This window comes from Microcaecilia unicolor, chromosome 9 (assembly GCF_901765095.1).
Source record: "Microcaecilia unicolor chromosome 9, aMicUni1.1, whole genome shotgun sequence".
In the NCBI taxonomy this organism is placed as follows: Eukaryota; Metazoa; Chordata; class Amphibia; order Gymnophiona; family Siphonopidae; genus Microcaecilia; species Microcaecilia unicolor.
Genome location: NC_044039.1, coordinates 126,001,057 through 126,006,757, shown reverse-complemented (window position 1 = coordinate 126,006,757; position 5,701 = coordinate 126,001,057). Strand labels below are relative to the sequence as shown.

Genomic DNA, 5,701 nt, shown 5'->3' with positions numbered 1-5,701 from the left:
CCTATTTAAATGAGCTAAGTAGTAACTTAAATATTGGCTTCTTATTGTTCATTTCTGCCAATACAATTCCATTAACATATGCCATGTGCTTCCTCTTCATGACTCCAGATGTTTCTAATGCCTGAAAAGTGAATTTGAGTGCCCAAGGATCTAGGGTTACCATATGGCTCCAGAAAAAGGAGGACACATTGATCCAGTCCGGGTTTTGCTTCCATTGAAAGCATTGTGCTGCCTGGTTACCGTGGGAGCCCTTACTGCCACCTGGTGGGTGGTGGTAAATGCTCCCCACCGCATGGCCTCGTGGTGTTATCTTACCACATGGTCATTTTGGGGTGTGGTTTTTTACCCACTGCGGTATAAAGGGCCCTAGTGTGCAGAAAAAATGACCCCTGTTCCTACTGCAGGGCCCTTTTCCCACAGCTTAGTAAAAGGACCCCTGAAGTTAGCTAAAACTCTTGTAGCACATCTTCTTCAAAAACCATGTATTTCTGAAATATCTTTTTCCATCCCATGAAATTGTTCTGTAATTAATAAATAACTGTTGCACCTAAAGAAGGATTTATAAGAAAATATATTAAGGAGTTTACTGGAAATCATAATTTAATACACTTAAAATAGTAGTTCACTGTCAGAGACTTACTTGTTCCTTTCTTATTTATTTCTATGTGACTTATTCATTTGGGCTTGCTCAACTCTGAGATGTACCATCTGTTTTTTAGTTTGCTCCTGTTCTTGTTCCGTTTTAAAGTTCAGTCACTGAGAAAAGGTTTACAATAAATCAGAAACAGAAATTTGTTTTACATGTTCCAGACCAGCAGGTGTCACTAGTGTTGTTATCTGGTTGGCTTGCTTAGGTTAAGTTTAGCCTCACTATATTGTCTCTCAATGATGCCCAGCGCTTACCCAGTGTTATAGCTGCTATACCATCCTGACAGATTGCCTGATGAATTGGAATGTGTACTCATTTTCAAACTGCAAGAAACATAGGGAGTATTTTATCAAGCAGAGCTAAAAAGTGACCTGTCCCAACCCCAACACAGGTCTTTCTGATACTGAGGCCACTATTAACTGGCGGTAAAATGGCCTCATTTTTTATTCTTCCTATTAATGGCCATGTGCTAATTTCTCCATTAGCATATGACCATTAACACGTGAGCCATTACCACCACCTATTTTGTAGGCGGTGAAGGCTCACGAGCCAACCATGTGCTAATCATTTAGCACACGGTGGTGTAGCTGAACTGATTAGTGCAGAACACGCCTACTCTCCGCCCCCCCCCCCCAAACAGGCCCCTAGTGCTAAAAAATAAATTATATTTTTTTAGCGCATGGCTAGCACGTACTGATCCCAAAACTACTGCAGGATGCCTGAGCACGTCCCGCGATAGTGATCTTTAACCTGCAGTATGCATGCGTTAATGCTTATGACAGCTTAGTTAAAGGACCCCAATAAATGAGAGCTTCATATAGCTATAAACAAACTGAATAACCAAGAGGGCAGAATAAACTTAATCCTCACTTGTGCTATTCATATTCAGCACCATTGCAATTCAGTTTATGAGACCAGACACAACAGAGCTGTTTTTTGGGACGAGGAGAAGGCAGAAGCATGAGGCACTTCACCGATCGTGTTGATATTTCTTGACAAGCAGCCAAATAAGCCCTGACTAATGATGCCATCAGCTCAGCAAGAAAAGGAACAAGAACCTAGCAGAGCACCAGTTTTAAAAATGTATCTGGCTTTCTTACTCTAGAGCCAAGAGACTGCACAATAGAGAGAAAGCAGAGAGCGGGCTCTGAGAGACAAACTGGCAGCTCTATATCTGTCTGACAGATAAAGCTGAGTTTTAAAAATCTCTGAGGCTTTGAGGATTCAGTCAGAGAAAATGAATAGAGAAATAGAGCCCACAGAGGTTGCAGCCAGGGCTCATAGCACTATGAGGACCACATAACACTATACACACACCCCTTTGTATATATAGTAACATTCTTCCTCTCTACAAGAAGACACATCCATGCTTCTTCTTCTCTCCCTTTTCAGCAAATCAACAGGAAACCTCTGCCAATTTAGGATATCCTGGGCCTTGGTCAGAGCTTCAGGGATTACCAAAGAACATGAGAGAACTCTCCAGAGTTTCTGAGGAGATGATTCTGAGGTTGTAGGTGGTGGTGGATGCAACCCAAGGGGTTGGATTATTGGATAAATTGCAAAGGGAAATGTTCTGAAGCTCTGGCCAACGCCCAGGGTATCCTAAGTTAGGAGAGGGTTCCTCACAAGTTTGTTTCAAGAGCTTTCCTGCTGACTTTCTGAAAAGGGAGAGAAGAAGTAGCGTGCATGTGTCTTCTTGTAGAGAGGAGGAATGTTACTATATATACATAGGGGTGTGTGCATAGTGTTAAGTGGTCCTTGTAGTGCTATGAGCCCTGGCTGTGATCTCTGGGGGCTCTATTTCTCTATTCATTCTCTCTGACTGAATCCTCAAAGCCTCAGAGATTTTTAAAACTCAGACAGCTATAGTGCTGCCAGTTTGTGTCTCAGAGCTCTCTCTCTCTCTCTGCTTTGTCTCTATTGTGCAGTCTCTTGGCTCTAGAGTAAGAAAGCCAGATACATTTTTAAAACTCATTTCTCTCTAATTTTGACACAAATATGGTGCCACCCATTTGTCTCTTAGAACCCTATCTTGATCTTTGAATGATTTCTGTATTTTTTTTACACCTTTTACATGTCAACAAAGCACATCTGAGAAACAACAATGTGAAAACATTTTTTTTTCATTCTTAATGGAGAAAAGAAACTGGCTGCCCATGGGAGAATTCGGAGGGTCTTGGGACATTGACGGGTACTGCCACGGTTTGTGGCCATTGCGGATTGGGAGGAGGAGGAGATGCTTAATCACGTGGGAGAGAGGCACTGGGCCCCCTACAGTTCCTGGGACCCTGGGAACTGCCCGTATGGTCAGTCCATCCCTGGATCCATCAAGCACAGCATCTTTTTACCAACAGTGGCCAATCCAGGTCACAAATACCTGGTAATCCCCAAAAAATAAAATAGATGTCTTGCTGCTTATCATAGGAATAAGCAGTGAATTTTCCCCAGGTTTACCTCAAGTGTGGGTGCTGCTGCTGCAGCAGGAGGAGAAGACATCTTAAAGCTAAATTTAGTGAGTAAAATGCTAGTAAAATTGTTGGATTATTGGTTAATCAGGACTTGATAATGAATGCAATGCCAGATTGCATAGTTCTTATTTCTTCTTTCAGTATCACTTTCAGTGTCACTGCTTAAATCAAGATTCAGTAACTACTAAGAGGGTAACTTCAAAGGCTATTTACATTGGTAAATAACTGTTACTATATCATCTCTCCAAAAATTGCCTGTCCTCTATGCATAGGTGTTCCCGGAGGCAAAGCTATAATGTGCATAGGTTTGAACCTTTAGCACCACACCTGATGTTAAGCATGGAAAAATCATCAGTATAAGAAATCTTTTGCAGATCTGTGTGGATACCTTTTCTCTAGGCAGTTCTGCAAGGAGAAGCATATACATGCCTTCTGATTTAGAAATGATGCAAACTGCAGGGGATAAAGTACCCATGGACTTTGTAAGTTCTTACATTGGTCTGAAAACTGACCTCTGTTTGAGCTGCAAGGCTTTCAGTAATGGTGCCAACCCACGTCCCAGTCTTCCTTTCCATACAAATAATTTCATGTTTCCTTCAGAATATATATTTTCATATAGCAGGAAAATTACTTCATTGTCCTAGTTGTCTTTCTGACAACACATTTACCACACAGTCTGCAGTGCATTCTAAATGAAGCTCTGCCGACTCTTATTACCATTACGGTGAAATTAGAGTGGCATGCAATCCCCTGCAAAGAAGAATCACTAAGAAAAGTTTATACTTTTTTTTTAGTTTCATATCCAATTTGCTTAATAAAGAAGTCGCCTTTCTAACAAAAAGCTAAAGTGAAAACCTAGACATACTATTTTCTGTTTAAATTGGTACTAAATCTTTATTTTAGTGCCAGATAATTGTACTGAAAGAGAGAGAGATTAGAAAAATGTGGTGAGGGTGTAGATGACAAACAATATAATTTTAATATGTACTTCTTAAAACTTTGTGGTGTGCATGCGGATAGGTTAGTGGAAAAAACATGCTTACCACACATCTCTCCCAGTTGCATAATCTTACTGTGAATGAGGGAATTGGAGCTGCCTTGGCCTCCATCCTATTTTCATTATCTGCTCAGGAAACCAGAACCAGAAGGTAATAATGTGGATGCAAATGCACTGCTGACATGATGAGAACATGAGTCATTTGGAAAAAGGAGGAAAGGTTTTTATTTAAAGAAACAGAAGCCTGTTCTGCTAAGCAACAAAAGCGAAAATGAAAATGAAGCCTGTTCTGCTAAGCAAATAATATGTACAGGAATATGTGGGAATATGTGGAAATAAGGGACCACAAACAGTCTGTAGGTGATACCTTTTTATTGGACTGTCGGGCCCTTTTACTAAGCTGCGGTAAGCGCTACTGTGCACTTACGGCAGCTTAAAATGGTGTACCACGAGACACACTCTGGCATCCTGCAGTAACTGCCAATGTACATGCACTAGCTGCACACTAAAAAATATATGTTTGTATTTTTCCTGGAGGGGGCTTGTCCGGGGGCAGAGAGTGAACGCTATATTAAGTACATAAGTACGTACATATTGCCATACTGGGATAGACCGAAGGACCATCAAGCCCAGTATCCTGTTTCCAACAGTGGCCAATCCAGGTTACAAGTACCTGGCAAGGTCCCAAAACAGTACAATAGATTTTATGCTACTTATCCTAGAAATAAGCAGTGGATTTTCCCCAAGTCCATTTTAATAATGGTCTAAGGACTTTTTCTTTAGGAAACCATCAAAACCTTTTTTTAAACCCCGCTAAGCTAACTGCTTTTACTACATTCTCTGGCAACGAATTCCAGAGTTTAATACACGTTGAGTGAAGAAATATTTTTTCCAATTCATTTTAAATGTACTACTTTGTAGCTTCATTGGGTGCCCCCTAGTCCATCCTGTGGACTAACTAATTAGTGCAGGATTACTGTATGAGCCCTTACCACCTACAAAATAGGTGGTAGCAAAGGGCTCACTCACTATTTTTAATGACTGTGTGCTAATGGCCTTTTTAATTAAATAGGATCAAGCAACAGTCCATTCAGATCAAGTTATTCACAAAAAAACTGTTTTTAGGTTTTCAAGGTTTTTTTGTACTCAAAACATTTGACTTTCAAATCAAACATTAATAATTTTAGTGGTGACCTCAGCGGTGCTCATTGCCAAGAATATGAACATGGCAATGTAACTAGCACCCATTTCTTCATCGGTCCACCCGATTCATTTATTTTTTTACTATCTCTCTTATCAATTAAATATCAGACCAAGGGGTTCAGCTGCCCGACATGCATGTTTCGCTCTACCATGAGCTGTATCAAGGACATTCCCCTACAGTCTCTCCTAGCGCCAGCTCTACTATTTTTTAACGGGTTTAACATGCATGTCGGGCAGCTGAACCCCTTGGTCTGATATTAAAAAAAAGAAAAGATAAGTAATTTAATTGATTCGAGAGAGAGTAAAAAATTAAATGAATCGGGTGGACCGATGAAGAAATGGGTGCTAGTTACATTGCCATGTTCATATTCTTGGCAATGAGCA

General features: G+C 40.6%; 1 long non-coding RNA gene across 1 annotated transcript; it reads right to left on the bottom strand.

Annotated features, from left to right (window-relative positions):
• Window positions 1–396: 396 nt before the first annotated feature.
• Window positions 397–4,248, bottom strand: LOC115477563. The gene is made up of 3 exons (XR_003943346.1): window positions 4,161–4,248; window positions 641–756; window positions 397–547 (listed from the first exon to the last, which is right to left on the bottom strand). It is a non-coding gene; the product is annotated as an uncharacterized LOC115477563 (long non-coding RNA).
• Window positions 4,249–5,701: the final 1,453 nt, after the last annotated feature.